The sequence below is a fragment of the Chionomys nivalis genome, chromosome 23, assembly GCF_950005125.1.
Source record: "Chionomys nivalis chromosome 23, mChiNiv1.1, whole genome shotgun sequence".
Lineage (NCBI taxonomy): Eukaryota > Metazoa > Chordata > Mammalia > Rodentia > Cricetidae > Chionomys > Chionomys nivalis.
In genome coordinates this window covers 45,729,386-45,747,699 of record NC_080108.1, presented here as the reverse complement: position 1 = coordinate 45,747,699, position 18,314 = coordinate 45,729,386, and the positions used below count along the sequence as shown (strand labels likewise).

Here is an 18,314-nt window from a genome sequence, read left to right as displayed (position 1 = left end):
GATCTGAAGAAATTCCCCAAGGAAAGGAGCTAACTAAGAAGACCAATTTATACCAGTGAGTGTCTGAATGAATGGGACCCCAGAACTTGGGAAGGACAGCTTCTGACCTTTGCCTTTGAACTAAAGTAGTAGCTGTGATTCTAGCCTGTTTATCTCTGAGCATGAAGCCTGTCTTATACTCTTGTGCTTGTGCTTCCCAGACTGATTTCTTCTAAGTGCAAGGAGTCTGAGAGCCCCTCCCAACCTTGTCCTCCTGTCAGCCTCCAGAGCTTCTGGATAGAAAACATGGTTTGCACTAGAAATGGTTTCTGGGACTCTGGCAGGGGCTTACAGACCCTGTTTCTGTGGGACACATAAACGGAATGTATTCCTGTTGTGTTCTCTGTCCACCCTCAGAGCATGTCTGTCCTATATCTGATGATGTTCTTCCAATACCATGAACAGTGAAGCACTTATCTGTGTGTGTTTGGAGCAAAGGTTGTTTTCAGAGGTATATGGATCCATTTTGGTGTCAGGGTCTTCAGAAGTAGTTTGACGTTTTCTGGAATTTGATTGTTCTCTGACTTTGGCCTGCACCTGGGGGATGTTTGTGTAGCTAATTTGGGATCTAGCCTGGGGTTGTCAGAGGACTTGGGACCTTGCAGGAATGGTTGTGTAGTAGGTAGGAGTGGCAGGTAGAGGTTGACTGAAGCTCATCATTTTTGTGATGGTTAAGAACCCTCCAGAGTCAGCTTCTGCGTGAATGGACACAGTTGGAGGAAAAGTAGGCCTGTTAAAAGAGGACAACAGAAAGCTGCAGGAGGAGCAGATTTTCCTGCAAGAGTCCTGTGAGAAGGTGAAGACACTCTCTGAGGAGGCCCAGGAGTGGATCTACGACCTCTGGACAAAGCAGCAGCAGGTAGGCTGAGGCAGGAGGAGCAAGCTGCCCACCTATCTAACCATGCACATACATATATACACAGTCATGTAACCATCCATTCACTTGCCCAGCTGACCACCTACATCCCATCCAATAGTTAATTTCTGTGATCCTTCGCAAGTCCTTCTGTGAAGTTAACCTCTTGGAAGACACAACATGATTGTATCATGCTCTGGTAGAAGCTGCAGTCCATTGAGGGAGATAGGTAAATCCCATACAGTATACCTACATTTCAGTACTGTAGGAAGGGCGCTATGCTGGGAGCCACATAGGGGGTATCACAGAGCTTTGAGTGAGTAAGCTCAAGGGCCTGTTGTTTATTTCCTTGGTAGAACAGAAAATTTCTGTTCTGACCAAGCTGGCTAGCCCAACTCTTGGGATCTCCTTTCTCCTCAGAGGTGGAGCCTTCTGTCTTTTCTGTCTTATCTAATTTCTAAAGGGTTCATTTGGTCAGAAAGAGAAAGGACTTGGTGATTGCTCTTATTTTTTATACATTTTCACTCCTTTGAATTAATATTTTTTGTAATAACAAAAAATCAAACACCAGAGCTATTTTAAAAATAAAAAGTAGACTTCTTCTCTTTCACCAAACAGAGGTAAATTCCTATGAAAGGTCTGGTCTATCTCATTGGCTTCACAACACAGAACCTGGCAGAACATTTCTTTGTTGACATTTTGATGCTCATTCTATCATGTACATGACTATGTCTTAGTACAGACTCCCCTTCATAGTTGTATAGAGTGACCCCTTTCAGAAAAGCACTGTGGGTGACCTCACTAGGCTCCCACTGAGTGATCTGGGCTATTTTCATATTGCTTGCACTCTATTATGGTAGAAAGTTGTTGGGTGATGACCATGGGTCAGTTTCATTCTCTGATTCTGTCAAGGTCCTCTGTGAAGAAGTCTGGGTATGTTTACTTAGGAGACTGTGATGTGTCAACTTGGAATTATCGGGAGGCTTCGTGTCTAGCCCTCTTCCTTTGGATCTTGGTCTTTTGTGCGCAAGCTCAGTTGTGCAGTGGTTGTCACTTACCTGTATGATCAGTGGATTTTGAGATGAAAAACTTCCCGAAGAGCAAAGAAGTGCAGGCCAGGACAGAGTAGCCTGGCTGAATCTAAGGGCCTTGGAGACAGACAGAGGACCCACTACCTCCCCCCTTGCAGCAGAAAAAGTGCTGCAACACTTTAGTCCTCTCCCTTGCCTTCTGGGTTCAGGAAAAGTATGTTGTTGTTGTGGTGGTGGTGTGTGTGCTGTTGTTGTTGCTTTTATGTCTATTTTTGTGGGTTTGAGCCTCTATATGTGTGTTCACGCACTCACGGAACAATGGAACATCTTTAAGGATGATGGAGACCAATGTTAATGAGAAAGAACTGTGCCTGTTCTGGTTAAGATCAATTTGCATCAGTCCTGGAGCACATGGAGCTTCCCATCTTTCTTCATGTCTACACAGCTAACTAGAACAAAGGACCACAAAACTGATGGAAGCCAATTGCTTTCCAGGTGTTTGTGGAGGCATAAATATTCATCTGCAGAGAAATCTTTGGAGAAAACCAAAGTAATCTGGAGCATGAAGGTGAGAAAGAGTCTGCTGAGGCAAACCACGGTGCCTGGGAGGTAGGAAAGGCTGGCTCTGAGGATGTGCGTCCTTCTCTGCTCTGGGTGAATGATGACTGCCCACTGATGACTCCCCCGTGTCCTGTTTTGTTCTTCTTATCATTGACTGTTGCCATTTTTCTTTCACCTTTGTCTAACCTTGGCTCAGGTAAACCTGTCCTTGAATCATGGCAGGCCTGGATTTTATTCTCTGAGAAATTCTGAACCACTAAGGTGCTTGTGGCTGCATCTCAGCCCAGCAGAAATCCCACAGCCACGCTGATGTGTGAGAACAGACTGTGTTACTGCATCCCACTTAGGTTCATCACGGTCTATGACACTCACTCCATGTTGTGTCTGCAACACTCAGAAACTGCTTTTATTCTAAACTTCTTAATAATGAGTTATAATTGGCCTGATGGAGGGTTTAGAGAAATGAGGACCCTCAGATATTGATAGGGGTGTTAAATGGTATAGACCTGTGAGAAACTATATATAATTTTACAAAAAGTTGAATTGCAGTCCCCAGGTGATGCAGTGATCCAAGAATGAGAAGTAAGTGTCCACAGAGAATCTAGGGGACACCAGGATTATACCAGCATCCTTAGAGTGTTCCCAAACCGGAAACTATTCAAATGTCCATCATTGATTAATAAAAACATACAATTGATGTGAGATTTTTCCTCTGTGTGCTCTGATTATCATTAATGAATACAGAAACTGCTTTGGACCTATAGCAGGGCAGAACTTAGGTAAGCAGGGAAGACAGAACTGAATGCTGGAAGAAAGAAGGACCGAATGTAAGAGAAGTCATGGAGCCGCCAGAGACAGACACTGGGAATTTTACCTGGTAAGTCACAGCCTCGTGGAGATACACAGATTAACAGAAATGGGTTAAATTAATATGTAATAGTTAGCCAATAAGAAGCTAGAGCTAATGGGACAAGCAGTGATTTAATAATTCAGTTTCTGTGTGATTATTTCAGGTCTAAGCTAGCCTGGTGACTAGGAACTAACAAGCAGCTCCCTCCTTCAACATACAATGTGGTCAAGCCCTTCCATGCAACATTTTTAAGCATGAAGTAGTGCATGAATTCATTTGGCTGTGAGTTAGTTGGCCTTCTGTTACTTAGAGAAATCCCTGAGATAATAATTCTACTTGAAAGAAAGGTTTATTTTGACTCCTGTTTGTAGAGACTTTAAAGTTTTCTGAGACTTTTGCTTCAGTTCATTGGGCCTAAACTGAGGTAAATTGTGGTCTAGAGAACTCCTTTTGGAGGAAGCTGTCTGCCTTGGAACCAGTGGGAAGCATTAACTGAGAGCAAGGGGCTGGTCCACCATCGTACAGTGGTCCTGTGCTGGGAAGCTATGCCTTTAATGCACAGACTGGAAAACTTGCTATGCAAGCTTGGATAACTGGTCAAGGAAACATTTTGTGTACTGGGTTTACAGGGCAAGCACTACATTGACTGATCTGCCCACTGATTCTTCTCCCAGGTTACCAGGCATATGTGTGGTGCACAGACACACAGGCAGGCAAAACACCTGCACATATAAAGTAGAAATAAAATAAAAATATCAAAACAGAGCAAAAGTACACAATCCTCACCATATCACCACATCCCTGTGCTCAGAGCATCTTGTGTTTTCCTGTCGCTGGGTTGGAATATGGGTAGAGAGGCATGGGCTAATGATAGTTAACTCTCTTCTCTATAATATCGCAGGTAATCTCTTCTTACATTAATGTTAGCTAGAAACTAAACATGTGGATGTAATGCAGTATGCTTGTATGTGTGCATCCATGTACTTGTGTGTGTTCAGGAGTGTGTGTGTTTTTGTGTGTGTGTGCACACACATGCACACATATCTACATTGCTGCATGCAACCCTGTCCTAAAATACAATCTTCTAATGAATAAGAACATCAAAGCCTACAGGAATATCTTCAGTCCCCACTGAAGCAGAAGGAGCTGATTACCCAGCAAAAAGACTTGGCAGTAAAGTTGCGCCATCACTTCACTGTGTCCCAGATGAGGTTGGAGCCCCGGCTGGCAGAAGCAGGTGGAGTCTAGTGGGTCCCCGTACCTGAATCTCTATCCTCTTTGGGATTCTGCTCATTTTTCCAGGCTCACAGCCACAGCAGGGAAAGAATACCTGAGAATATCCATCTGGCTAATCAGGAGCTTCTGCCCAGAAAACATTATGCTTGATCTTTAGTCTTATGGGGATTATGTCCCCTTCTTCTGTTCTGATATCTCTAGTATTGTCTGAGTATCTTATCCCTTAGGTTAGGCCTCCCCACAAATATTGTCATGGAATCCCCAAACCTAGAAGGAGGAGTGTCAATTGTGAAGGGCAGTGTGTCCTCCACCAATTTATTTATTTATTTTTTTAGGAAAATCACCTTTAGAGATAAGTTTCTACTCTTCAGCAGATTTGAATGCAGCACACTCCTGCTGATTACAGGCTCTCTGTAGGGTTCATCAGTTTACTGTGAGAAGATTTACTCTGGCCATAAACAGATTAGAAGTTGACAAATTAACCCAACGCAGAGTCTGAGCTGTAGGATAATCAGAGCCTTTTCTGCAGTGTCATGTGGGCTCCACTAGAGGGCAGACATAGAGATTTACAGGATGTTCATATTCACCTGGTATCTAATCAAAGCCATGAATATCTTCCCTGAACTGTGACTCGGATAGTGACATTTCTCCAAAATAATGTTTTTGGACTGTTGGAAAAATATGCTAGCTTTTTTTTAGTTCAGCACAGTGTATATTTTCCAGTTAGCTTCTACCAGTTTTCAAAAGTTGAGAAAAAAAAATACAACCCAGATTCTCTCTAACCCTTTCCCTTGAGGAAGTAAGTAATGTGTTCAGCTGAAAGGTAATTCTGGATTGTCCAGACGAATAGAGCTGGTGAGGGTTCAAATGCTGGCATGGCAGATCCCTACCAGGCTAGTGTCTCAGCTGCCTTCCTTCTCCAGGTTTGAACATCTCCAGCATGCACTGGAACAGACCACAGCCCAGGAGGAGAGCCTCCTCTGATAGAGCTGCTGCAGCAGGAGCGCTACATGCCAGGCAAGTGAGCCACCACTGAGCCCCATTCCCACCAACCAGGGGATTCATGGTGTGGGTTTTCTTCCTTACGTTTTGTTTACTAGGGGTGAATAGGCCCTGATCTTTTCTTGCCAGTGGACCTGAGAGACTGTTACTAGGTCTGATTTCCATTCCTTCCATGACAGAACCTCTTAAGAGAACTGAGAGAGCTGGAGGAAGCCAGAGACATCTTGAAGGCATGAAATTCTACTCTCCAGGATCAAGGCCCATTCAGAAAAAGCCATATCCTTGCACCTGAGTGACTTGGGCTCCTTACCAGCTAACTCTTACATATAAATCAGCCCATTTCTAATAATCTGTGTTTTGCCATGTACCCTATGACTTACCGGTAAGGCACTGGTATCTTAATCCTCTGGTGTTTTCCTACTCCTTCTTTCTCCCTATATCTCTGTTTGGATTCCTTGTCTATCTATATTCTGTCCTGCCATACACCAAAGCAGCTTCTTTATTAATCAATGGTATTAAAACATTCACAGAATGTAGGGCTGGAGAGATGGCTCAGTGGTGAAGAGCATTGCCTGCTCTTCCAAAGGTCCTGAGTTCAGTTCCCGGCAACCACATGGTGGCTCACAACCATCTGTAGTGGGGTCAGGTGCCCTCTTCTGGCCTGCAGACATACACACAGACAAAATATTGTACACATAATAAATAAATAAATATTAAAAAAAATTCACAGAATGCAGAGGAACATCCCACATAAGAGAAGATTACAGAAAACAAAGCCAAAGCTGGAAGTAAGGTAAGAAGCTTATTTAGCTTATAGTAGTCTAAGGATAAAAAATATGGGGCTGGCATCTGCTTGGTTCTCCTAGGTGTCTTCTGCCTGTATGACAGCATTGCAGATGGAATCATGGTGTGAATGTGTGAGGAGAGGTTACCAGATACTACAGGAAGCTCTGTTCTTGTGGGAGTGAACTGTAGTTCTGTGAGAACTGTGTTCATCTCCACCATTTTTTTATAATTAAAATTTTTCATTTTCGGTTCTTTGAGACAGGGTTTCTCTGTGCAGTTTTGGAGCCTATTCTGGAACTCACTCTGTAGGCTGGTCTCAAACTCAGAGATCCTCCTGATTCTGTCTCCCGACTGCTAAGGTTAAAGGCATAGGACACCACTACCACCACCTGGTGAAACATGTTTTTCATACATTATACTTTGATCATGTTTTTCTGCTCTCTCAATTGTTCCCATATCCCCTCTACTTCTTTTTTTTCTCTTTTTTATTACTTTAAAAATAGTACCAATCAAAATTCCCACTTCCTCCCCTCCTCCCACTTTCCTCTCAGTGCCCCACATACCCTCCCCTACCCCCTTCAGTCCTAAGAGAGGGCAAGGCCCCCTGCCCTGTGGGAAGTCCAAGGCCCTCCCCTCTACATCCAGGCTTTGGAAAGTACGCATCCAAAGAGAATAGGATCCCAAAAAGCCAGTACATGCAGTAGAGACAAATCCCAGGGCCATTTTTATTGACCCCTCAGTCTGCCCCAACTATCAACCACATTTAGAGGGGCCAGTTTGACCCCATGCTCGTTCATTCCCAGTCCAGCTGGAGCTGGTGAGCTCCCATTAGCTCAGGCACACTGTCTCAGTGGGTGGACCCATCATGGTCCTGCCTTCCTTGCCCCTATTCTCCCCCTTCCAATCTTCAACCGGACCTTGGGAGCTCAGTCAAGTTCTCCAATGTGGGTCTCTGTCTCCATCTCCATTCGTCGCTGGACAAAGGTTCTATGGTGATATTCAAGATAGTCATCAGTCTGACTACGGGTCAAGGCCAGTTCAAGCACACTCTCTTCCACTGGCCAGGGTCCTAGCTGGGGTCATCCCCATGGATTCCTGGGAACCCCTCCATAGCCAAGACTCTTGCCAACCCCAAAATGGTTCCCTCAATTAAGATATCTCCTTCCTTGCTTTCATATCCATTCTTTCTCCATCTCAACCATCCCACTCCCTCAAGCTCTCCCCAACCCTCCCACTCTCCCCTTCCTTCTACTCCCTGCCTCCATGCTCCCAACTTTTGCCAGGCAATCTTGTCTGCTTCCAATTTCTAGATGGATGTATGTATGTTTTTCTTTGGGTTCACCTTATTACTTAGCTTCTCTAGGATCGTGAACTATAGGCCCAATGTCTTTTGTTCATGGCTAGAATCCACTAATGGATGAGTATATACCATATTCATATTTTTGGGTCTGGGTTATCTCACTCAGGATAATTTGCATATAAAATTCAAGATGTAATTGTTTTTTACCACTGAGTAGTACTCTAATGTGTAGATGTTCCACACTTTCTTTATCCATTCTTCCATTGAGAAGCATCTAGGTTGTTTCCAGGTTCTGGCTATTACAAATAATGCTGCTATGAACATAGTTGAACAACTGCTTTTGTAGTATGCTTGGGAATCTTTTGGGCAAATTCCCAAGAGTGGTATTGCTGTATCCAGAGGTAGGCTGACTCCGAGTCTTATGAGAAATCAACATACTGATTTCCAAAGTGGTTGCTAAAGTTTTCATTCCCATCAGCAATGGTTGAGTGTTCTCCTTATTCCATATCCTCTCCAGCATAAGCTACCATTGGTGTTTTTTATTTTAGCCATTCTGACAGGTTAAGATGGTATCTCAAAGTTGTTTTGATTTGCATTTACCTGATAGATAAGGAAGTTGAACATGTCCTTAAGTATCTTTTGTTCTCCTGCTGAGAATTCTCTGTTTAGTTCAGTACCCTATTTTTTAATTGGGTTATTCAGAATTTTAATGTCTAGTTTCTTGAGTTCTTTATATATTTTGGAGATCAGTCCTTTGTCTGATGTGGAGTTCTTGAAGATAGTTTCCAAATCAGTAGGTTGCCTTTTTGTCTTATTGACTGTGTCCTTTGCTTTACAGAAGTTTCTCAGTTTCAGGAGATCCCATTTATTCATTGTTGCTCTTATTGTCTGTGCTACTGGGGTTATACGAAGAAGTGGTCTCCTGTGCCCATGCATTGCAAGATACTTCCCACTTTCTCTTCTATCAGGTTCAGTGTGGTTGGGTTTATATTAAGATCTTTAATCCATTTGGACTTGAGTTTTGTGCACGGTGATAGATATGGATGAATTTTATTCTTCTACAGGTTGTCATCCAGTTATGTCAGCACCATTTGTTAAAGATGCTTTCTTTCGGCCTCTGGTCGCCTGTGAGGTCCAAACGCAGTGCTCCGAAGGAAGCCGTTGACCGCGGGCGCCCAGCCGCGCGGGCAGCCTCGGGACAATGGGCTGCGGCGCTTGCTGCTCATTGCCGCTGGCCTCAGCCTGTGCGGTCCCTTGCTGTCTTCCCTCATCCCAGTGAGCCAGCCAGAACCTGAGACGACAGATGTCACTTTGAACCCCCCAGCTCATTTTTTCTCAGGAATCCCAGTGAAAATGCTTTTGAACTGGTCCCCCTGGGGGACGAGGAGGAGAAAAATGAAAGTGCCTCGCCCGAGGGCAGGGCAAACTACCTGAATAAAAGCCGCTCTCCTCCCACAGCACCTGCTCCCTTCATCTCGGACGATGCCTCAGGATATCTGACCAGCCCCTGGCTGACTCTCTTCATCCCCTCGGTTTACACGTTTGTGTTCGTCGTCAGCCTGCCTCTGAACATCCTGGCCATCGCAGTGTTCGTCCTGAAGATGCAGGTCAAGAAGCCGGCCGTGGTATACATGCTGCACCTGGCCATGGCTGATGTGCTGTTCATGTCCGTGCTCCCCTTGAAGATCAGCTACTACTTTTCCGGCAGCGATTGGCAGTTCGGGTCGGGCATGTGTCGCTTCGCCACCGCAGCGTTCTACTGTAACATGTATGCCTCCATCATGCTCATGACGGTCATAAGCATTGACCGCTTCCTAGCGGTCGTGTACCCCATCCAGTCCCTGTCCTGGCTCACCCTGGGCCAAGCTAACTTCACTTGCCTGGTCATCTGGGTGATGGCCATCATGGGGGTGGTGCCTCTCCTCCTCAAGGAGCAGACCACCAAGGTTCCAACATCACCACCTGCCATGACGTCCTCAATGAGACGCTGCTGCAAGGCTTTTACTCCTACTACTTCTCAGCCTTCTCCGCTGTTTTCTTTCTCATGCCACTGATCATTTCCACGGTCTGCTACATGTCCATCATCCAGTGTCTCAGCTCCTCTGCCGTGGCCACTCGGAGCAAGAAGTCGCGGGCTTTGTTCCTGTCCGCCGCTGTGTTCTGCATCTTCATCGTCTGCTTTGGGCCCACCAATATCCTCCTGATCGTGCACTACATGTTCCTCTCTGACAGCCCTGCCACGGAGACGGCCTACTTCGCTTACCTCCTCTGTGTCTGTGTGAGCAGCATGAGCTGCTGCCTCGATCCCTTGATTTACTACTACGCCTCCTCCGAGTGCCAGAGGCACCTCTATGGCATCTTGTGCTGCAAAGACAGCTCCGATGCCAACAGCTACAACAGCACTGGCCAGCTGATGCCAAGCAAAATGGATACCTGCTCTAGCCACCTGAACAACAGCATATACAAAAAACTGCTAGCTTAGGGGAGAAAGAGTGCTGGAAGGTTACACAGAAAGGGCTGGAAAAGTGGACAGCCCGGGGATCCTGTTAGTCTCTGGCAAGCACTGTATTTACTTTACCACCTAGAACAACCATGTCTGATCTGCATGCCTACTTCCTGCAAGTGCTATCAAGCATAGTTACCAGAAAGGTAATGGGGACAAAAGATGTCCAGCCAACTGTCCCTTCTCATATATCTAGGTGACCTGAATATATAGGCGGTATGCACATGCGTATTTGCAATGCAGCATGGAATCGGCGCTTTGACACGTTTCTCGTTTATTTCCTATCAGTTACTATGGAAATAATCTGATTCTCTGACTTACTAAACAAAGTCTGGTTTGGTGGATATTAGCACTGAACAGCTAAAGGTGTCCAGTGATAGGGAAGGAGTTCCTAGTTCAGACTTAATACAGCTTTTACATATATATATATTTCCAATTATTTGATGGTAATGTTTAAGCAATAGAAGGATGAAACAGTATTATCTGTGTAGGGGAAGATCTAGTGCTTCTCATCTTGAATACACCATAGTCAAAGAATTACCAAAGCAGTTGGAAAGTCCATTTTGATATGGGTAGCAATTTACATACTGAATACATGGACCAGGATTGAGCATGAGACCCACCAGGATTATAAGAAACCTTTCAGAGCAGCCAACCCCAGGAACTAGGCACAGCCATCTCCATGAGATCCTCTGGACAGCTGATACCCATTCAGCTGTACCTCCCAGCGAGCAGAGATGGGGACCACAGATGGGGACCACCAGGCCCACTCCTTGCTCAAGGCTTCCCATCAGCTGTGAACTGACTGTATCTGAGCAGCTAGGATAAGACATCGTAGGAGGGAGATAACCACGAGAGTCGCCTGCACATCCGAGGAGCAGAGAAAGGTGTGTTTCTATCCAGTAGCTGTCGTGCAAGGCTGGCTCTTGCACAAACACACCCACGTGCCCTGGGCACTCTGATGGGAACTGGGGCTGCAGATTGACTGACAGCCAGGCGTTATCTGAGTTCTGCCTTTGCTCAAGCAAAGCTTATAGCTGACGTGTGGTCAACGTGATGTAAGCACTGCAGATACACCATTGTACAGAGAAGTGTGTTCAGCCAGACACCACCAAGTGTTTTTCACAAAAGCAAGGCCTAACAGCTAAACAGCTTTGAAGACCTGAGTTTCCGCTTCCAGTAGCTATAGATTAGGGTACAATCACAGCTTACGATGTATATTTTTAAGAAATAAGCCCTTAGCCGGGCGGTGGTGGCGCACGCCTTTAATCCCAGCACTCGGGAGGCAGAGGCAGGCGGATCTCTGTGAGTTCGAGGCCAGCCTGGTCTAGAAGAGCTAGTTCCAGGACAGGAACCAAAAAAAGCTACAGAGACCCACACTGGAGCACCGGACTGAGCTCCCAAGGTTATAATGAGGAGCAGAAGGAGAGAGAACATGAACAAGGAAGTCAGGACCATGAGGGGTGCACCCAACCACTGAGACAGGGGGGCCGATCTATTGGGAGCTCACCAAGGCCAGCTGGACTGCTACTGAAAAAAACATGGGATAAAACGGGACTCTCTTAATGTGGTGGACAATGAGAGCTGACGAGAGGCCAAGGAGAATGGCACAGGAACTTTCATCTGGCGATGGATCGAGAGAGAGACAGAGACCCAATTTGGATCAACCATCTGAGCTCTTAAGGTCCAAATGAGGAGCAGAAGGAGGGAGAACATGAGCAAGGAAATCAGGACCACGAGGGGTGCACCCACCCACTGTGACAGTGGAACTGATCTATTGGGAGCTCTCCAAGGCCAGCTGGACTGGGACTGAATAAGCATGGGTTGAAACTGGACTCTCTGAACAAGGCGGACAATGAAGGCTGATGAGAAGCCAAGGACAATGGCACTAGGTTTCGATCCTAATACATGAACTGGCTTTGTGGGAGCGTAGCCTGTTTGGAAGCTCACCTTCCTGGACCTAGATAGAAGTGGGAGGACCTTGGTCTTCATGTAGAGCAGGGAATTTGGACTGCTCTTCAGTATTGAGAGGGAGGGGGAGTGGACTAGGGGGAGGAGAAGTGGAGTTGGGATAGGGGGAGGGGAGCGGGGGGAGGGGGCAATATGTGGGAGGACGGGGAGGGAAATGGGAAACGGGGAGCAGTTGGAAATTTTAAGTAAAAAAGAATAAAAAAAAAAAAGAAAAAAGAAAAAAAATGTAAAAAGGTAGAATTTGTGCAAAGTTAACAGTCACAACAGAGCATTTACCAGAGTTACAGTGTGTTTGCCACAATAATACTTCTTAGGAATGTTTACGGTTTCTGCCATAGGACTACGGAGGAGGGAGGGGTTGTCTGGAAAAGAAATGTATAAAACCAAAAACTCATTATGAAAGTTTTGTTCACCAGGTATGTTTCAAGTCAGAATTAAGCAGGTGTTACATCATGTTCAACAAGATATGTTCAAAGGCAAACATTGATCACATTTTTATTCAAAAAGCTTAATCTTAAAGGAATCCTGTGTAAGAAAATCACATGGAAAATATATCCTTGTACGGGCTTCAAAAAACTCACCATACAAAAAAAAATTTTTGAAAATTAAATTAGGGTCTTCACTCCCCGGTCATTCCGCAGGGGTTGCTCCCATCCTCTAAGGCCTCTCTCTCCCTAACCAATCCCAGCTTGCACCCAGGAACCTTCTCCCTTCTTCCTCCCTTCCACAGGGCCACAAGATCTGCCAGCTCAGCCTGTTTGGGTGCTGGGACAAGGTGCTGTAGGGCATCGGGGTGGGCGGGAGTTCCTTTGCTTCAATAGCCGGCCTGCAGCAAGGTAGTCCTTTTGTCAGAGAGGTCCCTAGCCAGCAAGGGAACCTGATCCTGTTCCATAAGATCCATAGTTCTAGGCCAGCCTGGTCTACAAGAGCTAGTGCCAGGACAGGCTCCAAAGCTACAGAGAAACCCTGTCTCGAAAAAAAAAAAGAAATCCATCGAATAGTATTTGAAGGAAGAGATGGGCAGGCGCCAAGGCAAGAATTCCCCCACCAATCTGAAAAACAACATGAAAACACCAGAACCCAGTGATCTTACAACAGAACGTCTTGAACACCCTAATCCAGAAGAAGTGGGAAAAAATGGCATTATAAAAGCAATAGAGTCCATTAAACAGCACATAAAAAATGCCCTTATAGAAATGGATGAGAAGTATAACAAAAAGTTTGAAGAAATGAATAAATACATAAATGATACCATGGGAAACCAAGAAAAAAACAATCAAACAGGTAATGGAAACAGTTGAAGAATTGAACACTGCAATGGAGGCAAGGAATAAAACACAAACCGAGGGCCAGCTGGATATGGAAAATCTAGATCAACGAACAGAGACTACAGAAACAAGCATAACCAATAGAACACAAGATAGAAGAATCTCAGATTCTGAAGACACCATAGAAAAAATAAACGCACTGATCAAAGAAAACACCAAAGCAAACAAATTCTAATCACAAAACATTCAGGAAATATGGGACAAAATAAAAAGACCAAACCTAAAAATAATAGGGGTAGAAGAAGGAGAAGAATTACAGCTCAAAGGCCCAGAAAACATATTTAACAAAATTATGGAAGAAAACTTTCCCAACATAAAGAAAGATATTCCTATGAATATTCAAGAAGCATACAGAACACCAAATTGACTGGATCAAAAAAAAATACATCCCCTCACCATATAATAATCAAAACACAAAACATGCAGATTAAAGAAAGAATATTAAGAGCTGAAAAGGAAAAAGGTTAAATAACTTATAAAGGTAAACCTATCAGACTTACACCTGACTTCTCTATAGAAACCATGAAAGCCAGAAGGTCCTGGATAGATGTACTGCAGAAACTAAGAGACCATGGATGCAAGCCCAGACTATTATACCCAGCCAAGCTATCATTCACGATCAATGGAGAAAACAAAATATTCCAGGATAAGAACAAATTTAAACAATACGTAGCCACAAATCTAGCCTTACAAAAAGTGATGGAAGGAAAATCACAACACAAGGAATCCAACATTGCCAACGCTGCCTACAGTAACTCAGACATCTAGCGACCCCTTACCAGCACAACTCAAAGAAAGGAAACACACAAACTCTACCACCAAAAAAATAATAATAACCGGATTCAACAACCACTTGTCATTAATATCACCTAATATCAATGGACTCAATTCACCTATAAAAAGGCACAGCCTAAGAGATTGAATATGAAAACAGGATCCAACATTCTGCTGTTTACAAGAAACACACCTCAACCACAAAGAAAAACATCTACTCAGAGAAAAGGATTGAGAAAAGGTTTTTCAAGCAAATGGACCTAAGAAACAAGCAGGTATGGCCATACTAATTTCAAACAAATCTGACATCAAACTAAAATCAATCAGAAGAGTCGATGGCCATTTTATACTTATAACAGGAACAATTCATCAGGATGAAGTCTCAATCCTGAATATCTATGCCCCTAATATAAAAGCACCCACTTATGTAAAAGACACATTACTAGAACTCAAGGCAGACATCAAACCACACACACTAATGGTAGGAGATTACAACACACCTCTCTCACCAATGGACAGGTCAATCAGACAGAAACCTAATAGAGAAATAAGAGAATAAATGGAGGTAATGAATCAAATGGACTTAACAGACATCTATAGAGCATTCCACCCAAATAGGAAAGAATATACCTTCTTCTCTGCAGCTCATAAAACCTTCTCGAAAATTGACCACATACTTGGTAACAAAGCAAACCTACACAGATACAAAAAAATTTTAGTGACCACCTGAGTCTTATCAGATCACCATGGATTAAAGTTAGAATTCAACAACATTGCTACCCCCAGAAAGCTGAAAAACTCATGGAAACTGAACAGTCAACTACTGAAACACACCTGGGTCAAGGAAGTAATTAAGAAAGAAATTAAAGTCTTCCTTGAATTTAATGAAAATAAAGACACAATATACTCAAACCTATGGGACACGATGAAAGCAGTGCTAAGAGGAAAGTTCATAGCACTAACTGCCCACTTAAAGAAAACAGAGAAAGCACACATTGGAGACTTAACAGCACACCTGAAAGCTCTAGAAAAAAAAAGAAGCAGACTCACCCACGAGGAGTAGAAGACTGGAAATAATCAAGCTGAGGGCTGAAATCAACAAATTAGAAACACAGAAAACAATCGAAAGAATCAATGAAACAAAAAGTTGCTTCTTGGAAAAAATCAACAAGATCAACAAACCCATATCCAAACTAATCAAATGACAGAGAGAGAACACGCAAATTAATAAGATCAGAAATGAAAAGGGGGACATAACCATAGACACAGAGGAAATTCAGAGAATCATTAGATCTTACTATAATATCTTGTATGCCACAAAACTGGAAAATATAAAAGAAATGGACATATTTTTTTAGATAAGTACCATATACCAAAGTTAAACCAAGACCAGGTGAACAATCTAAATAGACCTGTTAGTTGCGAAGAATTAGAAACTATTATCAAAAACCTCCCTTCCAAAAAAAGTCCAGGACCAGATGGTTTCAATGCAGAATTCTACCAGAACTTCCAAGAAGACCTAATACCTATATTCCTTAATGTATTTCACAATATAGAAACAGAAGAGTCATTGCCAAATTCCTTTTATGAAGCTACAGTTACCCTGATAACAAAACCACACAAAGACCCAACCAAGAAAGAGAATTACAGGCCGATCTCACTCATGAACATCAATGCAAAAATTCTCAATAAAATACTGACAAACAAAATCTAAGAACACATTAGAAAAATTATCCATTATGATCAAGTAGGCTTCATCCCAGAGATGCAAGGCTGGTTCAACATACAAAAATCTATCAATACAATCCATCATATAAATAAACTGAAGAAAAAAACCATATGATCATTTCATTAGACGCTAAAAAAAGCATTTGACAAAATTCAACATCCCTTTATGATAAAGGACTTGCAGAGATTAGGGATACAAGAGTCATACCTAAATATAATAAAAGCTATTTACAGCAAGTCGACAGCTAACATCCAATTAAACAGAGAGAAACTCAAAGCCATCCCACTAAAATCAGGAACATGACAAGGCTGTCCACTCTCTCCATACCTCTTCAATATGGTGCTTGAAGTTTTAGCAATAGCAATAAGACAACATGAGGTGATTAAGATTATTTGAATTGGAAAAGAAGAACATAAACTTTCATTATTTGCAGATGATATGATAATATACATAACCGACCCCATAAACTCTATCAAAGAACTCCTACAGCTGATAAATTCCTTTAGTAATGTGGCAGGATACAAGATCAACTCCAAAAAATCAGTTGCCCTCCTATACACTAAGGATAAGGAAGCAGAGAGGGAAATCAGAGAAGCATCACCTTTCACGATAGCCACAAATAGCATAAAATATCTTGGGGTAACTCTGACAAAGGAAGTGAAAGATCTATTTGACAAGAACTTTAAGTCTATGAAGAAAGAAATTGAAGAGGACACCAGAAAATGGAAGGATCTCCCTTGCTCTTGGATTGGATCAACATAGTAAAAGTAAAAATGGCCATTCTCCCGAAAGCAAGCTATAGATTCAATGCAATCCCCATTAAAATCCCATCAAAATTTTTCACAGACCTTGCGAGGACAATAATCAACTCTATATGGAAAAAAAACAGAATAGCCACAATTTTATACAATAAAGGAACTTCTGGAGGCATTACCATCCCTGACCTCAAACTCTACTACAGAGCTACAATATTAAACAGCTTGGTATTGGTATAAAAACAGAGAAGTCAACCAATGCAATCGAATAGAAGACCCGGACTTTAACCCACAAACCTATGAACACCTGATTTTCGATAAAGGAGCTAAAAGTATACAATGGAAGAAAGAAAGCATCTTCAACAAATGGTGCTGGCAGAACTGGATGTCAACCTGTAGAAGAATGAAAATAGATCCATATCCATCACCATTCACAAAACTCAAGTCCAAATGAATCAAAGACCTCAATATCAGTCTGAACACACTGAACCTGATAGAAGAGAAAGTGGGAAGTCCTCTACAATATATGGGCACAGGAGACCACTTCCTAAATATAACCCCAGCCGCACAGACATTAAGGGCAACATTGAATAAATGGGACCTCCTGAAACTGAGAAGCTTCTGTAAAGCAAAGGACACTGTCACTAAGACAAAAAGGTAACCCACTGACTGGGAGAAGATCTTCACCAACCCCGCAACAGACAAAGGTCTGATCTCCAAAATATATAAAGAACTCAAGAAACTAGACTTTAAAATGATAATTAACCCAATTAAAAATGGGGCACTGAACTGAACAGAAAATTCTCAACAGAAGAAGTTCAAATGGCCAAAAGACACTTAAGGTCATGCTCAACCTCCTTAGCAATCAGGGGAAATGCAAATCAAAACAACTCTGAGATACCATCTTACACCTGTCAGAATGGCTAAAATCATAAACACCAATGACAGCCTTTGCTGGAGAGGTTGTGTATAAGAGGTACACTCATCCATTGCTGGTGGGAATGCAAACTTGTGCAACCACTTTGGAAATCAGTGTGGCAGTTTCTCTGCAAATTCGGGATCAACCTACCCCAGGACCCAGTAATACCACTCTTGGGAATATACCCAAGAGATGCCCTCTCATATTACAAAAGCATTTGTTCACCTATGCTCATAGCAGCATTGTTTGTAATAGCCAGAACCTGGAAACAACCTAGATGCCCTTCAATGGAAGATTGGATGAAGAAAATGTGAAATATATACATATTAGAATACTACTCAGCGGTAAAAAACAATGACATCTTGAATTTTGTATGCAAATGGATGGAAATAGAAAACACTGTCCTGAGTGAGGTAACCCAGACCCAAAAAGATGAACACGGGATGTACTCATTCATAATTGGTTTCTAGCCATAAATAAAGGACATTGAGCCTATAATTCGTGATCCTAGAGAAGCTAAATAAGAAGGTGAACCCAAAGAAAAACATATAGTTATCCTCCTGGATATTGGAAGTAGACAAGATTGCTGGGCAAAAATTGGGAACTGGGGTGTGGGATGGGATGGGGGAAAGGGGAGATGGGGAGAGAAAAGTGAGAACAGGAGGATTGGGAGA

The 18,314-nt window shown here is 43.1% G+C and overlaps 1 pseudogene; it reads left to right on the top strand.

Moving 5' to 3' along the window:
- Positions 1 to 742: 742 nt before the first annotated feature.
- LOC130865169 (proteinase-activated receptor 1-like) lies at positions 743 to 10,239 on the top strand (annotated as a pseudogene).
- Positions 10,240 to 18,314: the final 8,075 nt, after the last annotated feature.